The sequence below is a fragment of the Mustela lutreola genome, chromosome 1, assembly GCF_030435805.1.
Source record: "Mustela lutreola isolate mMusLut2 chromosome 1, mMusLut2.pri, whole genome shotgun sequence".
Taxonomy (NCBI): domain Eukaryota; kingdom Metazoa; phylum Chordata; class Mammalia; order Carnivora; family Mustelidae; genus Mustela; species Mustela lutreola.
Window position 1 is genome coordinate 214497034 of NC_081290.1, and position 21365 is coordinate 214518398.

At 44.8% G+C, this 21365-nt stretch overlaps 1 protein-coding gene across 3 annotated transcripts in view; it reads right to left on the minus strand.

Annotated features, from left to right (window-relative positions):
* Nucleotides 1-20217, minus strand: part of FAT3 (FAT atypical cadherin 3) — a 662765-nt gene extending 642548 nt beyond the window's left edge. For all 3 annotated transcript variants that reach the window (XM_059186764.1, XM_059186755.1, XM_059186746.1), the window contains exon 1: nucleotides 19573-20217. The gene's annotated coding sequence lies outside the window, so the exon portion shown is untranslated. The remainder of the gene's footprint in view (nucleotides 1-19572) is intronic.
* Between the last annotated feature and the right edge of the window lie 1148 nt (nucleotides 20218-21365).

Below are 21365 nucleotides of genomic sequence, written 5' to 3' on the forward strand. Positions count from 1 at the left end.
AACAACTATCCCCTGATTTTAAATTCCCAACACTGTTTTAGTAAATCCAAATTTGCAACTCATAAATGACATTTGTTTCTTGATGCAAGTTGAACTTGTAGGGCTTCTTGAAGTGAAGAGATCTCATAGCAATTTTGCTTTTTAAAAACACACCTCTGAAACCTATACATCCAGGTTCTCAGAACATCCCTCCTAGATAAAACAGCATTGCCTTCAACTTGCTCCTTGAAGAAATAAGAAGTGCCAGCACGGATCAGAAGCATCAAGTCGAGAACCTTGACTCTTAAGTGGTAAATCACTGGGTAATGAACCACCCTCAGCTCCAGTGCTGGGAGGCACTGGCATGGGTCAGGGGAGTCCTGCTTTCACAGAAGTTCCTGGAGGACTCAGGTGAGTTCAGAGAGGACACGTCCACGTGAAAGGAGCAGAGCACACCCACTGTAGCAATGCAGGCCTGACCTCATCCCCACACCTTCAGTTCCCTGAGGTCAAGAATGGTGTTGTATTTATCTCCTTGACCCTGCCAGCAGCCAGCAAGGTGTCACAGGATAACAGGGTCTCTGTGAATATTTATGAGCCCGTAAAGAACAGGACCAGAGCTGGAGAACCACACAAAGGGGAGATTAGAAGCCTTCACATGAAAGTCACACTTAACTGGCCCTTTAAAAAATACCGTTCCGCGGGGTGCCTGGGTGGCTCAGCAGAGTAAGCCTCTGCCTTCAGCTCAAGTCATGATCTCAGGGTCTTGAGATCGAGCCTGGCATTGGGCTCTCTGCTCAGCAGGGAGCCTGCTTCCTCCTCTCTTTGCCTGCCTCTTGTGATCTCTCTCTCTGTGTCAAATAAATAAATAAAATCTAAAAAAAAAAAAAAAAAAATACCGTTCTGCTACTTTAACTACTCATAGTTTTCCCCCTGCCCTTGATCCAAATCATAAGGAGTAATGCCTCTCTCAGCACAATTCAAGATAACCCGTCATTATCAGATGTCTGAGCAGTCTTTCACGCCAGTAGGCAGTCAGATAAGGCACTTCTAGCCCTGTGCTGGTTTATAAAAGGCCAAAGTTGCATCTTTTAAAAAGATTTGTATTTGATTCAATACCTTAATCCAGAGACACCTTCTTAATCCTTGAAAGGAGTCAAGCCCTCCTTTTAGAATCCTCGGTATTAAAAAACAAAGTTGCTCATATTCCCCCTTCTGGCAAAGTCATCATTTTAATTCTTAACGTATAGGATGAATGTTCTTCTCCACAGTTCCTAAACCTGTACGTCGAGTGTGAGGTGTGTTTTCTTTCAGTTAGTATTTATTTTAGCCCAAATCACAGAACAAACTCAGTGTGTAAACAGCACTGGATCTGCGGGTATGCAAAGAAAATCCACTGGACTGAAATAGTCACTAAAAGAACAATCACTCAGGGAGTTAACCATTCAAATATGGCCAGTCGCTCAAACTGCAGAAGGCTCATTCCTAACTGGAATTATAAAAGAAATGGGTATTTTAATAACCACATTAAAAAAATACCTAGCAGACTAATGAGTTAAGAAAAAAATCTTTTAACCAAGCAAACAAAACACCAGCAATAATCTGCACTCATTAAAGACAGTGAGTTCTTATGGAATCAAAATCAGGTTCCTCCACGTTCAGTGACTACTTACACACAGCTGTGAAACGATGAAATCAAATTCGAATAGCAGACAATTAATTTTAAAATAAGTATTACCTGAACATTTAGCAGCACAGACCTACATTTTCTATGAAATATTTGCAGGAACTTGACACAGATGCAAGTGAATAAAACATCTATCTAAAAATACTGTATTTAGCATTGATTAAAAAAAAAAAAAAAAAACACTTGAGACAGCAAAGGAAACATCACAAAGGAGCTTTTCCAATGTGTCGTGGCATACAAACAAGTGTATCTTGCAAACAGTAGAGTACTAGGTTTCTTGAGGTCCCCACAGTACCCAAAGGTAGAGGGGAGAAGCAAGGAGGTCCCCAAAATAGACATCCGCTGAAGGAGGATCAGTTCGGCTCAGCAGCATTGGAACAGCAGGTTCAAAGCCAACAAAGAGTTAAACACCTAGGCTAGCTCTGTAATGAATGCTTAGTAAGTTTGGCCAAGGAATATCAAGTAGATACCAGGGCTAGAGCAACTGTTAAAGGGATGACCTCCTTGAATCTTATTTGCATAGCAATGAGATGTCACAAAGGCATTAAGTCTGAAACTGCAATGCTGTTTCTAATCCATGCTTTATTTTGTTGTGACATGAAGCAAACTGCTTTTTAAAGTAAAACAGAAATGATTCCAGCAATTCAGGCACGGGGGAGGGTGCGGGGAAGGGGGAACAAGTATAGATTATAAAACTGACTGGAAAGTAGCTATGCAAAGAGCTATTAAGTCACTCTGGGAGCAAAACCAGCTGGGGGGAAAAACGAACAGTAAAACAGTAACTTTCGAGGATTATTTTCAAAGTGAGACCAGGTAAGTAAGTTGCTGGCTTTTGTCAACTAATATATGTGACTTGGACCAAGAATAATGCATGTCTGCTCACAACAGACAAAATATCAATAAAATGAGCCAAACTATTTCAAAGTGTAGCTGTTTCAGCCTCAGGCAGTTGTCTATAATGATGTGAAAGCCTTCAGTTACAGTTTGGCTCTTGTTTTTGTTTTGTCTTATTTTGTTTTCAGGAATTATGCTTGCAAGTATTATTATCATTAGCTAATACTAAAGGAAACTGGGGGATTTTTTTTTCCTTTACCATGGAAGAATGCAACTTCTTTTTAATATACTGTATTAAATTACACACACAGCTAAGGCTGCAAAGAGAACAACAAGAAAACCACATTGAAATCAAGCTTTTGTGTTAGAAAATGAAAAGGCGGGGGCGCCTGGGTGGCTCGGTGGGTTGAGGCCTCTGCCTTCAGCTCGGGTCATGATCTCAGGGTCCTGGGATCGAGCCCCACATCGGGCTCTTTGCTCAGCGGGGAGCCTGCTTCCTCCTCTCCCTCTCTCTGTCTGCCTCTCTGCCTACTTGTGATCTCTGTCTGTCAAATAAATAAAATCTAAAAAAAAAAAAAAAAAAAAAAAAAAAAAATGAAAAGGCGTTCAACAAAATCATGAATACTCAAGGTCTACCTATATTTCTTTAAAAAAAAGAGAGAGAGAGAGAGAATACTTCTACGCTTCAAATGTTGTAAGTTCATTTCTCTCCCAGAGTCTTATGCATCAAATTCAAACGCAGAGTACAATTAAATGAAAACAAAATAAAACAACAACAAAAAAACTCCATGATGCCTTGAACACGCAACTTACCCAGTTACGTTGTTTTTCTGCCATAATTATCAAAGAACATAGAGATCTTTATCCATCTCTGTCACAAAGACAGGCAAAATGAAGTTTTAGCTGCCTGTTACTCAAATCCCTGAACCACCTTTCTGAAGGCATAAAAAATAACTCTCTTATTTTGTAATTCTGACAGAACCTCAAGTTATTCACCAGACCATATGAATCTACTTCGGGCAATGAAATTAATATTTTAGTAAGTCTTCTTCCATGAAACAGGAAGCCTTTTAGTAATGACCTTGGACCGGATAATAGGAAAGGCAAGAAAACCAGGGTCCAAAGCCAGAGGGTAATTGTGATTCAAAGACTCTTTTATGCAAATAAGACCCCTAATCATGCTAATGAAATTTTCTACATTTTATCTTCCATCTTTTTATTTACATTCAGCTGAGAAGCCAAAATCAGAAAAGAGCAGATTTCCGGCTTCTTTATCCAACCTGTCCCATGCAAGCAGGGCCCTGGAGAGCTGCAGGACCTTCACTGAGCATCCGATGGGCCACCCCCAGAAGTAACAGGACAGAACTAGAACATCCTGCTTAGACTGAAGTTAGATCCAGCAAGCGGTAAATGACTCAAGCAGGGTGCAAAAACTCATACTGATTGGGCATTGGTTAACATTTCCGTTTTCTCTTGTATTATCAGACTGGTCAGGAAGCGAAAAGTCATTTCCCAGAGGGAGCATCTGTACTGTTGTCCTCATCTCTGGACGCCCTCAGTGTGCTTCCTGCCGACCTGGGGGCACACTCCTATTTGCCATGTCCTGGCAGGTGCTTTCAGGGGCAGTGTGGTCTGGAGAAGCCTGCACGCTTCCAGTAGGATGGCTACGGGATCACAGTAACTATGAGTCAGGCTGGGGACAGGCCAGGAGCTCAGAACTCCGCTAAGGAGAATAGTTGTTGGACAAGCAGAGGTACAGAGAGCACTGTTTGTAAAGACAGACAAAACCAAGTTAGAATCCCGACTTTGACACCTCCTGTGTCATGTCACCTTGGACAAGTCACTTCCCAGCTCTGTGCCTCAATTTCTTCATCTCTAAAGTAGAGATCATGATAGTATTTATCTCAGAGGGTTGTTGGGGGTAAATGAAAGGATATACGGAAACCTTGTATCAGTGTTAGGTGTTATGAACCAATACAAAAACGCATAAAGAAACTGTAATAAGTAAACCCAAGTTACTATCACCAGTATTGTCAATAATTTCTTTTTAATAGTCTATCAAGTCTATCAATCCCATGCCTACTGAGCAGCAGGAAGTTTGGGAGTTTTTCAGGATTCTTTATCCATTTTCCTTTTTTCAGCTTTCGGATGAAATCACGGGGAGTTTTAGTACCTTTCCCATCTCCAACAGCTCAGGCCATGGCAAATAAACATGCAATCTAAATAAAAAACTATACTTGCTATGGAAACAAAACTTCAAAATAGGTGCTCCGGGTCTCTCTTCCAACCCAGCAGCCATGTCTGATTTTCTCTCCGTGGAAATTCTAAAGATGTCGCAGAGGATATTCTCAAAGCAACTTTTAGGTGTGTCAATTTTACTTACTTTTTTGAAGGTTTCCTTTATTTATTTCAGGGATTCAGCACGAGTGGGGGTTGGGGGGCAGAGGAAGAGAGAGAGAGAGAGAGAGAGAGAGGGAATCTCAAGCAGACTCCATGCTGCACACAGAGCCTGAGGTGCGGCTCCCTCCTGGAACCTGAGATCATGACCTGAGCTGAAAGTAAGAGACAGACGCTGAACCGGTTGTGCCACCCAGGTGCCCCAGTGTGTCATTTATAATTAAGGGGGTTTGGGGAGAAAATTTAAGTATGATGACAGCTAAGGAATTAAAATATTATTTCATGTTTAAAAAAACACGTTATGAATAGACTTAAAGTCACATAAAGCTTTAGAAAAAAACAACCATCAAAGGAATCTGACTGATACCCATGGCCTATCTTTGCACTCCATCACCAGGCTTTGAGAGTATGAGACCATCCTGCTGTTTTGGTTCAAGGATTCATGTGGCTACATTTGAGAAGCCCTGGTTGTAGACAAGAGCTGTGGATTCAAATCTCGGTCCTGCTAACTAAGGTCCATGACCTTGGTTCAATTCCTGACCGTATCTTTGTTAACTATGGAATAATGATGCTGGCGTGCGTGGCTGGCTCGGCCGGTTAAGCATCTGTCTTCAGCTGGGGTCAGGATCCCAGGATCCTGCGATGGAGCCCCACGTTGGGCTCCCTGCTCAGGAGGGAGCCTGCTTCTCCCTTTTCCTCTGCCTTTCTCCCTGCTTGTGTTCTCTCTTTCTCTCTCTCCCTCAAATAAATAAAATCTTTTAAAAAATCAAATAAACAAAATTTAAAAACAAAAACTCAAAAAACCAAAAAAGAAGAAAAGAGAACAAAGATAACAAGTGTTGGCAAGTAGGTGGAGAAGTTGAAACCCTTACAAAATAGTTCGCAGCTATGAAAACATTATGGAGGATCCTCATAAAATTAAAAATAGGACCGCCCTATGATCCGTCAATCCCACTTGTGGGTACTTAACCAAAAGGATTGAAATCGGGGTCTTGAAGAGATCACTAGCTCTTCTATGTTCACTGAAACCCTATTCACTAATATCGTGTGGAAACAATCTCAATGTCCATCAACAGGTGAGATTTTGCAAAATGTGATACATGCACACAATGGAATACCATTCAGTCTTTTTAAGAAGAGGAAATTCTCTGGGGTGCCTGGGTGGCTCAATCGGTTAAGAATCTGCCTTCAGTTAGGTCATGATCCCAGGGTCTTGGGACTGAGCCCCATGTCCCGGTTCCCTACTCGGCGGGGAGCCTGCTTCTCCCTCTCCCTCTGCCTACTGCTCCCCCTGCTTCTTTTCTTTCTGTCAAATAAATAAATAAAATCTCACAAAAATTAAAAAACATAATGACGCTGACATCCAGCTACTAAAGCACAGAGGATGCTGGAACCAAAGTGTATATACAAGAACCTGATGTAGTGGACGCTCGACAAATTAGCCATTTTCTTCTCCCTCTTTCCTACTGGTTGTTTAGGATCTGAGATCATAATGTGCTTGCAACTCCACCAGCCATCACCTCTAACTTCTCAAGGACGCTGACTCAGGGGTGTCTGGGTGGCGCAGTCGGTTCAGCACCCAACTCTTGGTTTCAGCTCAGGTCATGATCCTCTACCCCACCTGTGCATGCTCCCTCTCTCTCTCTAAAATAAAAGATAATCATAATAGTAACTTAAATAAATAAATAAATAATCAAAATAAATCAAAATAAAATAAAAAGATGCTAAATCAGTCCAGCCTTGAAAACCTATACATCTCGTTCATTTCTCCATTCGGCAAATATTCCTTAAGCATGTATGTAGTGGCAGACACCGTCTGTGCAAGAAAGGGCTCAGGAGGCAAGAAAGAATGTGAAAATACACCATTCCAGGTCATCATTTCACAGATGAAGTGTTTTCCATGACAGCAAATGGCTACAGAGCCTTCTCAGTTGAGGGAAGGAGAAGCAATGACAACACACGCTGGCACCCCAGGTAATTCCAGCATGGTTTAATGCTCTCACCAGTGTTCACTAGGACACCAATGCCCCCATTCAGTTCGCATCAGGGATATTAATAATAACCAAAAGCCATTAGTGAGGCCAAGAAAAGGAAATGAAAAGACCCCAGACCCAAACAAAGAAGGCTTCCAGCAGCAAAGAGCCACCAAGAAGAAACTGCTGGAACTTGGTCACCAGTGGTTCATCTCTGCACCCTGCCCATTTACTCTCTTTCCAGTTCAGTGGTAACAGCGATCACACCATTCAGACTCAGCACTCAGACTGCTCCAGCCTGCCCGGAAATCTGCATGAAAGCAAAGGATCAAAATGCCTTTTCATCTAAAGAACTGTGATTTAACTCTCTGCCTTTTTAATTACTCTCAATTACTTTCCCACTATTTATAAGGATTTTTTTTTTTTTTTGCATAACAAAATCCAACTCTAATCAATATATGCAGTATATCCCAGCTGATTAGTGTAATTCTTGCCCCACCATGATGCTGGAGTTGTGCCAGCCTTACCTAGCACACAATTAAATGTCTGGTACTGCCTGCTGCTACCCAGCAGGTCTCACGAGTTAATAGGGAAAAAACGGGATTCACATTTGCCTCTACCAGCCCCTAAGTGCCCTTGCTCTCTCTCATCTGCTTGTAGACACGTACAAAGTGTGCCTGGAGAAATAAAGGCCTGGAATAATCACACAAACCTAAAAGACACAGGAACTTAAGAGAAGGATCTCCAAAGCCTATCTCGTCATCTCCTCATTTCAGTAAATCCTTCCAGGAATAAGGTATAGCTCTTCCCACCTTCTATTCCGATACTGAACTGTGTGAGCACATTCTAAGTACAGAAAAGAATCAGGTATCTAGACCTACCTAAATCCAATATTATGAATTATGTTCAGTGTACCTTCAAGCCAATTTTCAATAAACACAAATCACTTAATAAGAAATTAAGAGCATTACACACTTCTCATGCTCCCATGGATTTGGTGTTAATGAGATTTTGTTTGTTAAGCTCACAGAATGACATAGTGTCTAAAAGACAGAGCCTTTTCCAATTTCCATTCATTCAAGAAACAGTTATTGAGCATTTTTTGTAAAATGACATTTCCAACACACACACCTGTTCATAGGCTGATTTTACCAGCCTGCCCCTCAAATAATGCTTTCTTGCAGTATAATTGGAAACAAAACAAAACAAGAACAAAAAAACCAACAACCGGAATTTTACAAGACTTACATTTTAATCTATTCTATGACTCTCAGCCAGGTACTCTCATACATTCATTCACACACACTATGTGCCTGACACTGTAAATCCAATGCTCTAAAGCAAGATTCTCTTGCCCACAAAGGTCAGAAGTGAGTAAGCAGCGGCGTGGAACTTCCATGTCTCAGTATACACCAGAATGGTGTATTAGTTGTAGGTTAGTATAGCAATAGATACAGCACACATGTTTGCAGACGACTTGATTTTTAAATGTAAATTAGAAAGACCCCAAGGGCCCTTGTAATAGCAACATTCTTATGTACATATGTATTCTATGCTTTCTGGAGACAGAAAAGACTCAGTACTGAAGTGGGTTCCCACCTCCCAGTGTATTTTACCGTTAACTGTCAACACTGATTTCCATGCAGTTGTACCATTCGGTACAAATTTCTCTATCAGGACCTCCTCAGAAACAAAGTGGTGCACCTGGAAGGTAACCAGACATCTGGATGTGTCCACGATGCCTTTTTAGTGTATTTGCCGCACTCCTTGAAAACCTACGGGAAAGAGCCACAGCTCTGACAGGTCAGCCAGTCAAGAACCTGGGTGTGTCTATGCCTGCAGGATCTTTCCTTGGAATAGAAAATGTGGACCTCAAATGTACTACATCCCACCAACACCAGAATCATAATGCAGCCCCAATACCTCAGAGATTTTTCAATATTTGGCTGTGGATGTTCCATTGTGAAGGTCAATGATACACTATTCAAGTTGAAAAGAAACAAATGTGGTCATTCAGTTTTAAATATTAAACATGGGGAAGACCTGGCAACGTTAGGAGTGAAGTAGTAAAGGTTGATGAAATGCTACTGAGCCCTAGGAACGATGGTCCCAGGGAAGAGGATGGGGACACCCGGGGACACCAAGGAAGAGACACCGGGACAGGTAATTTCATGACCAGACAGATGGTATTTGGTGCCATACCAGCAATACAAACTGTAGTGGGAACCTGAGTAGGCAATGTGTAAACGCAAAGCAGGAGGTAAGGATTCAGCGAACCTACAGGAGGGCATAGGGCTCCAGCTAGGGTTGGAGCCCGGGGGCTTGTGCAGGGGGAACACAGAACCGGGCCAGCAGGCCACCAAGGAGAGAGAGAAAAGTAGGAGGGGGCCCTGCAGCAGGTAGAAAGCTCTGAATAAGCACGTCTACTCCTCTGGACATTCCCAAGTTTGGGAACAAGAGAGATCCTCATTCAGTATCTTCACAAAAGAGCTGATGTAGTCAGAAGTGTGATTCTGGGTGGCACTGGCCTAAGCCCACCGACCCAGAAATTCCTCAGCTTTCCCATCTCTGCAGACCTTTCTCTCCTAATTCCAGTCCCACTCCAATGTGCCCCCGCCCCGGCTCCCCTCTGATGTTTCTCCTCAAAGTAGTGCTAAAGGAGAAGGTCACACTCTAATTTTCAGACCGTCACATATTTGAAATAAAATACATTCTCCATATGCGTACCCTCTTGCCTTTCTCCAAGAAATCAAATATACAAAAATTTAAAGTTAAAAAAACAGACAAATTAAGGAGAAACAAAATATTCTTTGGAAAAGAATGTGCCCCAGGATCTGCTTAAATAGTGCGTTTTCCCTAATTGAATGCATTTAAAATGTGATTTGCTTTGAAAAATGTGATTTACGCTCATGTTTAAAAACGTTATCTATCGTATAAGAGCAATCTAGGCTTATTCACTTTGATTATTATAATAACCACTGATGAACTGTATGAAAATGGCATATCTCATAAAATACCTGTATCTCCCTCTCTCTCTTTGAAGAGGAAGTAGAATATGCTATTAATCCTACTTATTTAACAGAAATACAGAGAGTATAAATTGAACAGACTGTGTGCAATGCTGAATAAAACTTGGGAATAAAGTGACTCAGGTAGATAATTACACATACAAAATCCACACTTCCAAAGTAAAAGAAGATTATCTAATTATTGGATAATTCAGGAAGATCTAGGAAATTGATCTGGCTATAGAATATGTTTTCATCTCACATTTCCCAATCAATTGCCTGCATTGCATAATTCCCTCATCCTAGTCGTCGTCTTCTGAATGTAAATGAGGTATCAGGGTCTCGTAGTTACTCCAGGCACTTCCAAGCAGATGAGGTCACTTCAACTCAATAAAAGATGGCTTGTGTCATCTTTCTGACTTAGGGCACACATGCTTTCTGTCCTTTTCTGGACCTGTTTCGGGAAACATCAGCCAGTCCAGAAAGCTAACTTTTCAAGGGTCAGGCACCACATTTGTATAATACGCTTTCATGCAAAATCAGTCCAAGGTCATTAGAGCACTCAGTGCATTTCTGCCAACAATGGCATGGATTTTAAGAACCAGCATAGGCCTCAGCAAAACTAACAGTATAATGCATACTTACTTCACCCAGACTATGAAGGATCTGCTACATCTGCAGGAAAGAGGGAATGGTAGATTATTTTAGATAGCTCCTAAAGAAACATACTTAGGAAGATGAAGAGTTAAGAAATCTCATAGAACTAGCTGTTTACATTAATACCGTTGCAAGAGAGAGCTAAAATTTAAATTGTAAACAGGTAGTGACAAATCCTGGAGGATATTTCAGGATATGTGTTTCTCACATTTCACTTGTTGTCAACATTCTCAATGTATTTCTTTACTAACTGTGGCACTTTCAAGCATTTATGATCATCAAAAAGAAATCTATCCCACAACAAGGATATTTAAAAAGGGAATTTCTCAGTCTCTTATATGATTGGAAACTTTTGCATGGCAACAATCTGGAGTCAAAAGGATCTATATCATTAACCCATCAACCCTAAAACTGAAAAGGACACTGAGAAATGCAGATTTCAGATAAATATAATATAGGGCTGATAGTTACAAAGAAGAAATTGACCTCACAAACTACTTTTAAATTGTTAGAGCAAAAATTCCACTAGGAGTTTTACTTGCCTACCCTTGTTTTTCAGAGGTACAAAGTCCTGCTTAAGGTTTTGGTGATAGTTCGTGTTGGGAGTTATCACAGGCTCACTCCATGGTCATGGCCATCAGTGAAAGAAGCAAAAACATCCTAATCAGTTGCAAAGTAAAAAAAAAAAAAAAAAAAAAAAAAAAAAAAGGCACACACCACTTAAGTCAAGAAGCACAAAATGGCAAATGATCAAGTTCCAACAGCTAAAAAGATCCAAGACATTATGAGCTTTTAATGAGTGAAACATGCCATGAGAAAGAGACCTTCTGTCAATAAATCCAAATTCTGGTTCACTAATTAAACCATCTAATACAGTGTCTGAATATGTAGACATCAGACTTCAACATTTCTTAATTATATTCAATTCCGGGCATATTTTTCCATTTAATTGACATTCTAAAATGCCTTTACAGTCCTATCAGATAGGTACCAAATTCTCAAAGGAGATTACTACACACTTCTGAATTCTGATTTATCTGATTGAAATTGTTATTCTGAAACTTTTCTTTGAATGTGGAAAAGATTCACACTCCCCACTTTGTCCATAACTCTAGAGACATTAAGGTCATCTATTTGCATCTGGCCCACTTTCTTGTGTACCTTTCTTGGCAGTGGGGCTCTCCACAGCCAGGCCAATCTTATGAAACCAAGGCTTCAAACCCTGGCCTGGCATGGAACTATAATCATGTGAATCACACAACACACCACTCAACCAATCACAGCACCGACCGCCATCATTAAGCCACTGCTTAGAACCAAACAGAGTCTCAAACTGCAGCCTTGAAATAGACTTTAGATGCACCAAATATTTTTTTTCAGATGCCCAAATTATTAATCATATGCTTAGACTTTTTAAAAAATCAACAAAATGTCATTTGCAATAGATGGTCTAGGTTTCAGAAAAGACCAACCTACCCCTTTACCACTCCTTCCAAAATGCAGGCCCATTCAGCTTTTGAAGAACACCCCCCCCACCCACACACACACACATACACGGGCATGCCATGTTTATTCTGAAGGAAAAAAAAATGACATTTATACTATCATTAAGCACATTTGTCGCTAGATTTAATCTGTATTTTCCAGCATGCTTTCAGATGATTACAAGTGTTAAGTAACATCCAATGATATTTCGTAGCATTAATAATTTGGAATTTATTTCAAAATGTGAAACACAATCGCTGCTACAACGCATTCACTTTTTAACCTTCCATGGTACTGAAAAGCTTTAATTTTTATCAGATTGTTTGGAATTTAATTTAGTTGAAGTCTGGAATTTAATTTAGTTGAAGTCCTGAAGTTACAATTAAACTTCCAGTTAACATTTCATATCTCTATCTCATTCAATGGCTGAACTTATCTCCAACATCTCAAAAGAAAAAAAGAAAAACTAAGAATTATGGAAATATCATTTGCAACTGCTCTGCAAAGTACAAACAGCAAGTCATGGTGAACATCCAAGGTAAAATTTCGAGCCTTCTCACACCCATTCTGGAAGCCAACCTTACCATGCATAGTGTTTACTTTATTATTTTTTTTTTAAATGTGCGTTATAAAGCAAGCAAGAGACATGAATGCTAAGTTCCCAAAGGACAAAACACCTCAGAGTTCTCTGTGCCAAAGCTAATTCATAACTAAGCCTCAGAGGAAAACTGGGAACCATGAATATACCAAGGACATCAGCCTGTAGGAAAAAGCTACTTCCTTTGCATGCACCAGAACCGTGCCGCCAAACTTGGTAGATTCTTTCAACCTCCAACATTAAAAGGTGCTGTGATTTTTTTCTTCCTTAAGTATACACATCTTTAGCTAGCTAGCTAAACTGTAGTCTAGCTAACTAGACTGCAAGCTCCTTGAGAACATGATTCATTTTTCTCCGCAACTCACCCCTTGAAACCCTTACAAATAAAAAGAAAATTGAGCAGATATTGATGGATTACATTGAATGCATTCCCTGAATCCAGAAGTAGATAAAAAAAAAAGACCTCAGAGCAAGAGTCCAACATGGAAAAGGGAAGAATATTTATTCCTGGAGATGTCTGAAGCCTTCGAAATTTTATTTCTCAGCTCCTGGGCCAGCCGTGATTACTATCTGGAGAAGGAACTGAGGCAAAGTCTAGGAAAACGGAAGATAAACTGACATTAGGCAACAGAGGAATGTTAATGACTGGCAAACTGAAGACTAAAAAATGCAGGCAGATTGAAGCCATGAGGGTACCAGCCATCTCCTTCAATGCAGAGCGCAAGGGCTCCAGGTTTTCATTCACATTCCCTGAGGTCTGGGAGCTTTGGCCAGGACTCAAACTCCATTCCTGATGCCCGACCTTTGTAGTGGTGCTTCTCAGCCCTGGTAACTTAATGAAATCTGCTGAGAGGCTTTAAAAGATAACTGATGTCTGGATCCTCCCCATGGAGATTCTGATTTAAATGGTCTGGATGCAATTTGTGCATCAGTTGTTTTAAAAAGCCTTTGGGTGATTCTAAAGTGCCATCAAGGTGGAGAACTGCTTTAGGACCACTTCTGAGAGCCTTGGGTGGTGTGAGACACCTCAGGGAATTAACGGTGAATAATAATACGTAGTGGTATAAACAACCCATTAAAGTTTATGAAAACAGCAAAAATGAATGATTCTTTAAAGGATCTGCTAAAGAGTAGTTTATTATAACAATACAACTAAAAAAATCCCAGAATTGTTGATATAACCACTAGAAAGCCAGGGTGTGTATATGTTGGGGAGGAAGTGGGGGAGGTGTGTGCACCTGCAGGCAGGCTCCCAGACACCATTAAAAAGCATGGAAGGGTCCTCTTAAAGGTTGAGGGTGGAGGGACCACCAAAGGAAAATGAAGAAAAGAGCCTGAGTAAATTCTGGTATCTTCCCAAAATACTAGATAACAATCGAATAGCCTATTTGGTCTGTTCCGTGAATATATTCTTCCAGAAAAGAAGCCCTCTCTTAAAGAAATGAAAGAATTAATTTTGTAATATCTTGCCCATATAAGGTTTCACTGAGAAATACTAAATTGGGTTGTATTCACTCTATATTCCTCCTAAAAGTTGACCCCTGTTCCTATTAATCTCTCCCTTGTCCTCGAGGACCCTTTTGTCAGTTAACAAATATGCCCATGTGTTGATTTCTAGTTTGCACACATGGGTAACTGCCATCTTCCCAACAGAATTGTAAGCACAGATCAACAACGATATATTTTACTTTGACAAAAGCTATATCTGAATCCTGCCCACTGCCTTGCAAAGGGAGGTAGGTTGAGTAAATATTACTGAAAGAAATTTAAAAGAAATGCATTTTTAAAGAGATAAAAGAAACAAAGAAAAAGAAAATAAGAAAAAGAAAAAAAGCTTTTCTTAAAGAAACAAAAATAAATAAAATGACTTTAAATTCCATGTGACTTTACAGAATAAGCACAAAGGGAAAAATTTAAGACATACAAGGGCAAGAGTTAATTAAACAAATTCCTTTACTAAATAGAGGCTAAAATCCACAGTCTTGAAAGCCTGTAAGTTCAGAAACATGCAATACTAAAATCTATCTAAGGGTCCTTCTCAAGGTCCCCTACACAACTTTTCTTGCCCAGACAAGGCCACACTCTCATCATCGAAGCGAGGACAATCCTACAAGGCTCCCTAGGCCTCCCATTCATACATATCCGCCCAGTGAAGGAAGCAACACACTTCCATTATATGGAGGGTTTGATTGTTAAGTTTTGAAATTTGTGCTCTATTTTCTCTGACCACCATCAAACCAGAAAATCCATTCTCAAATTTTTACCCTTTCTAGTTAATACAAATACATTCCAATCCTAGAATAGGCTAACAGCAAGACTAACCTGGGAGTGCCAGTCCAATCCAAAGCTACTAGAAAGCTACTAGTGCCAGTCCAATCCAAAGCTACTGTTACATGTAACTGACAGACTATTTTGGTCGACCAGAAATTGGCTGGAAGCCACTAGACAAGTGTCAAATATGTTCTCAATAAATTCAATCTGTGGCACTCAGCTGAATTTTTTTATTTTTGTTTCTTTAAGGAAAGGCATGCTGTTCTAAAAATTAAAAGAAATTTGGGGAAAAGGAGGTTAATGTAAACAAAGACAAGAGCTTATTAGAGGAGTAGATACTCCTCAACTGACAGAAAATCGGTATGTTCGAGAAGCCAGTAGAATCAAATTGGCCAAAACACAGAAAATATATTTACCCTCAAGGTCTTCAACCAGGAAGTCACCTAAGCCACAAGTATCTGTTTTGTGCCTCTTGAGCAGCAGGCACTGTGGTCAGCCTCAAGAGGACAAACTTATAAAACACAGACCCAACCCCCACAATTGGGTAGAAGGATTCCCACAATGACATATTCAACAACTAGAGATTGGAAAAGTATTTCAGAAAATTTTATCAATAAGCAAGGCAATACACACAGGGGGTGCATTTCTGCCTTTAACATTGTGGAAATCAGGAAGGAATTAGGCAGGAGACATGGCCCTCCCTCTAGGTCTGTCAGATCCCCTTTCTTTTAAATTTCCACTCCTCCCTGGTGTTTGTCAAAATCAGCAAGGACAAGGGTTCATCAATAGTCCTTCCCCAGCAATCAAAGGAAATCAATCAGCATGGCCAGCCCACCTGATCCCATCAGATGATCCCCACTCTGTGCTCCTCCTGTCCAGGGGAAAAAAAGCCTAAGAATGACCCTCAATAGAAGAAACGGAACACTCCCAATATTATCCTTTCCCTCTGGCCCCAGAGGAAAAAGCCCACCCATCAGTTAACCAGACAGATGTGGAGTGTCACAGAATGCCACACCCAGCTCCACAAAAGGTAAGAAAAAACTACCTTGGTCCTATTTGCACTATGAGCTATAAATAGAGCATAACACAACAGCCACCAGGAGCACTCCTCAGACCAGCTGGAAATGACTAAATACCCTCTCCTCACTGGTAATTGCCTACTTCTTTCTATTTGACATAATTCATCAGCCAGATTACAGCAGGTCATTCTGCAACATATGAAGAAAGCAAGGATAAGGTAACCTGACACATCAAAATGTTCCTCTGTGAGCAGCCTGAAGAGCTGCTTTACAAAAAGCTGTGAGCTGGCAAAATAACCATATAGCATACAGGTCAGTGGGCATCCACTCTGCTTATTGCTACTCATTTCATTTTTGAGTAGCTCAGCACAACTGTAATTGCTAGTTAACAGACAGACTGGGTCCTGACTGCTAAAAAAAAAAAAAAAAAAAAAAAAAAAAAAAAAAAATCCCAAAAGGAGTCTGCCAAGAACCAAAATAAATAAAATGGGGGGGGGGGGTGTGTGGAACAGAGCAAGGGGGTGTTGATCCCCAGTCACTGGTCAACAAATACTGGCTGTGAAAATCCTGCAGCTACAAGGGATGCAGCCAGCCCAGCAGCCACTGATTTCTGATCTCTGAGCCCCCTGCCTTTCATGTGGAGTTCTCTGTGTGGTTAAGATATGAAGACATTACAGCTGGACAGTTCTGGGAACTTTCTCATCCCAGTGCACTGTGCATAGACACTGGCCCCAGCAGCATTCACTGTCCAAGTTCCAAAAAGGAAACCACATGGATTCATGATTAAATATCAGCATTCGGTTTAATTCTAAGAGACAACTTTGCTCCTTGTAACATGTTAAAAACCCTTCCCCCACTCCAACCCTATTAGGAGAAAAAAATCACATCAAAGCGCTGAAGTTATTATGCATTTTTTGTCTTTGTCTCTTGGCGCCCTGGTTTTCTTGGCTGTTCTTTATTCTCTCACTGCTCAACTGCTCCAATTTAGGAATAAGAACTTAAAAAAAAAAAGAAAGAAAGAAAGAAAGAAAGAAAGAAAGAAAGAAAGAAAGAAAAGAAAAGAGAAAGAAAACAGGAACAGTTGCCTCTGTGCAATTCCCAGGATTCTGCAGAATTTCCATCTCTCAATCCTTCTCCCTCTTCCATCCCCTCCCTTCCTTGCCTTCTCAGATTCAAATCTTCACGTCACAAACCAGAACACCATTCAAGCCTCCCATAAACGTTAAGAGAAGTTCAGTGCCCGAAGGTAGAGGCGAAATCTGGGCTCCCCTTGGGCGACACTGACAAGGGGGAACCTCAAGTCCTCAATTCCTAGATGGCGGGCTTCCCCATTCCACCACCTGAACTTGCCGCCTGGATCCCAGGCAAAGTCGTCTGCAGATTTTCTGGCCGGTTCTCAGTCTCTGCATTTATTTTAACTCGGCCCAGGCGCAATCAGAGAGAATCTAATCCTGGCAACAAAGCCAGGAGCACAAATCCACCGTGATGAACTGGTCGGCCCGCTCCCCCGCCCCCTTCCTCCCACCGCCCACGACTCGCCTTTGAAAAGACAAGCGTTGGGGGCAGAAAATTAATACGTCCGAAGCTAGCTAAAGAAAAGCGGCAGAATACAAAGTGGCCGGGAGTGGTCTGGGTTTCGTGGTTTGCTTATGCGTTATCTTTTTTAAACAAGGACCCACCGAGGTGAACCCGGACCGGTCAAGCCCTGGGTGGGAGCGTCGAACAGCCCCCGGCGCCGCGCACACCGCTCGCCCCCCGCCCCCTCTGCCGCCTGGCTGGGGCCGGGGCGAGTGGGGGAGGTTCGCGCGGGTTTGTCTGACACTTGTAAATGGAAGTGGGATCCAACTTGGAAAACAAACGCGCCGGAGTCTGGGGGCGGGAAGGAGCGGGAGGAGGGATGAGGAGGAGAAAAGAATCTTCAATCATTTGCGCGGTCCGCGCTTGCCTCCCTCCCGCCCGGGTGGCCGCAGGTTCGCCCAAACCCGAAGCGGAATCCCAGTGGGCGCCCGGCGGCGATGAGACCCGGCCGGAGACCGAGGCGGGCGGAGTCTGCCAGCCGCCACCCGCCGCCGCCACCGACCACCACCGCCGACCGCCCACGCTCCGGGGCCGCAGGCGCCTCTCCCGGCCGCGAGCTTCTCCTAGCCCCACAAGGCGACCTCGCCCGGTCACCGAAGGCTCTCTCGCTCCTCACATCCATTCAGGAACCCCCTTCCATTGCCCGGTTGGCCCCCATTATTACGAGGAGCTGCAGTCGCAGGATGCCATCATCTCTCTCTCTCTCTCTCTCTCTCACACACACACACACACACACATACACACACATCCCGGGGGCGCCCACCCCTTTCCTCTTGTCGCAGGCTACCCTAGAGGCTCCCTCAGCTCGCGGCCAAACTCTCGCCACCCCCGCATCCCAGCCCCAAGCGCACCGCCGCCTACGACAGTGGAGCAAGGGAAAGTGCACAAAGTTGCCTTCCGCGAAGCCTAATTCAGGTCAATGTTTAACCATCTCGGAAAGCACGCGCGATAAAAGTCAGCGGGAGAAGGGAGGGAGGACTAGACCACAGCACCTCTAAAAATACCCGGGCTCGCCGCCTCGCGCACGCCCGGGGGCCGGATGCACTTTAGCTCAGCGACCCCCACTGGCGGAATCCTGGCGCGCAAGGCGCGCGGCGCGAGGACGGTCCCGGCCGTCTCCGCAGCTTCCCGGGCGCTCTCCCTCAGATCCCGGCCTCAGCCCCGCACCCACAGTCGTCCTGGCTGGGGGGTCCATCCACACCCGTCCGGGAAGGGGCCCCCAGCGCAGAGCTGGCGCGTCCTCGCGTTCCCGCCTCCCGACCCAGAGAGGGAGGCAACGCACCCCCGGGGCGGTGAGACCCGCGCCGCTTTCTTTTCAAAGACAAGCAACCTTCACGCGTGCAAGCCCGCCCGCCAAAAATCATGCACTCTCCCTAGGCGCTCTGTTTCCTTCTCCCTGTGAAGGTAACAAGAAAAATCCTCCCTCCCAGCCACTCTGTTAAAAGCTGGCGCCCCAGTCAGAGAGCCGCTGCCTCTCGGAACATTTCATCCTGCCCGCGACCCCGGCAAGCCGGAGTCAAGCGTGGAGCTGACCTGCAGATCGTCCAGAAACCCCTTTCACTCCCTAGCGAAAGTGGAGTCTGGGCCCCCTGCTCCGCCCTGCATCTCTGCTAGCAACGACCCAACTTGCGCCTCCAGGTCGCCCAAGTGCATCCATCGGCATCTGAACATCGCCGCTGCGCCCGTCAGGCACCAGCTATCAAATAGGCTAGCAGCCTGGATCCTCCTATCCACCTGCAACCGGCGGCCGGGGCTTGGGGGACCCAGGGATAGGTGTACTGATCCGCAAGCCCCCTCGCGGCCCTCCTCAAACGCTCAGCCTCAAACTTGGCCAACTCTCCATGCCAACCTCCCGGCTACTGCCGCAAGACCGAGCCTCTCTTCCCTCCTGGCGGCGGCGGCTCGGAGCTGTGCCGAGGCAGGAACTTTACAAGGTGAAAAGTTTCCCCACGCGCTCCGTCGGCTCTCGCCTGCCCGAGCCCACCTCGCAGCCCATCTGCACCCGGCAGCTGGAGCTGTGCTCCTGGAAGCGCGCTTCGGCTGGTGCACCGGGCAGCCAAATAATTACGCTAAAATCCCCACGCACCCTTGCTTTCGCCGGCGATCCACGGCTCCACCAGGCGCAGCCTCCGTGGTCTTCCTCTCCGAGCGCTCCAGCCCAGGACTAGCCGGCCGCCCGGCCGCCGCCGCCGCAGTGCACGCCGCGCGCTCTCCCGGACTGGAGCCGCGGGCAGAGGCGCTCGGCGTTCGGAGGCTCGCAGGCGGAGGAGGGGAAGCCGGGAGGAGGAGAACGGCAGCGGGAGGAGGGGGACGGGGCGCGAGATCCCAATCCGCAGCCCAGATCACAGCGCAGCCTGCTGGGAGCAGCGCCGGCTCTCGTGTCTGCTCCGTGCTGCCGCCGCCGCCGCTACTGCTCGCCGCCTGGCTGCTCCCAGCTCCCCATCACAGCCGACGCCGACGCACAGCCAAACCCCTCTCTCGTCGCCCCCTCTCGCTTTTCTCTCGCTGTCTCCTCCTCCCAAACCTCGAGCGAAAAGGGCGAGGGGGAGAGAAGCCTTGGCGTCCGGGCCGACTCGCGATCTCGGAGCGCCGCGAGGAGGGGGGACGGAGGGGAGGGGGTTGTGGGAGAGGCGCTGCGAGCTGGAGGGCGCTCCCAGCGCGGGGCCTGGAAGCTGGACTAATTTTAGAGCGCGAGTCTTCCCCCACCGGTCTCTCGGGGCTCGAGGAGAACACCAGCGCGCCTTCCTGCCTCGCCTAGAGCGTGGTGCCGGCTTCAGGGAGCGCGCACACACCGCTCTCAGTGGGATCAGCACCGCGGCCCTGCGCAGAGATCAAGCTCCCGTTACCCTCCGAGGACAGAGGAGGAAACTGAGGCACGTCGAGGTTAAAATGGCTTCTCTAAGATCCCATGGTTAGTTTGTAGCGTGAAGACTAAACCATCAAACGTTGCACCTAGATTCTAAATGTGCTTTCCAGACAGGGCTCTTACGTACTACTTTGAACATGTTTGAATCCTGGGGTCATCTGATTCCCTGTGGAGAAGGGAGTAGTATTCAACCGCAAAGGTAACGGGATGCATTCTCTTTCCTCCTTCCCTGACCCCAAATGGTTTTAAACATTTTTGCCGAAATGAAAGGAGCGGTACTCTGAAGAGAATGAGTGATTCATTTGCGACTTGAGTTGCAGCTCCAACCTGCCATACTCCTGTTCAAGTAACTTCTGCGCCCACACCCCTCCTAGTACTCGCAGACCACACCCACACGTCCACACTCTGATGCACCAGAGCCTACACTGGTCCCCCGCTCTGTGTATCCTCGCACTTCTGCCTTTCTTTCCCAGGAAAGGAGAGAGGCAGTCTTAGCACCCGCCTCCTCCTCCCCACCTACAGCCCCACACACAGCAACACACATCTGTCCCGTAAAGCAGCACACAAGCAGGCGCGTGGACTCAAATGCTCTCTCCCAGGCGCTCCCCACCCCCGCCAACTCTAGTACTGGCACCCGCGGGAGAGGCGCGCTGGGCCTGCAGATCTATCCTCCAGAAGAAATCCTTACTCTTTCAACCATGAAATTCTCTCTGGGGAGTAAGGTGGGGGTTGTTGCTGGAGGGGGTGGAGCTTTGTGCTCCCTCACTAGAGCGAGCCCTTTGAATAGACACTTGAGTTTATCTCTCGGTCCTTCCAGCTCTCAGCCTGGGGCCTCTGCCCTGGTTGCCACCACACAGTGGCCCCGCTACTCCCCACGGGTGGAAAGTTCCCCTTGAAAGTCTCCAGCAGCCTCGCTGCCTAGGCTGCTCCATAAAGCACCGGCATGCTCTGGTCACTCTGCCCCGGAGAGTTTAATGTGAATACTAAAGAACACTGACAGCTCCCCATACATC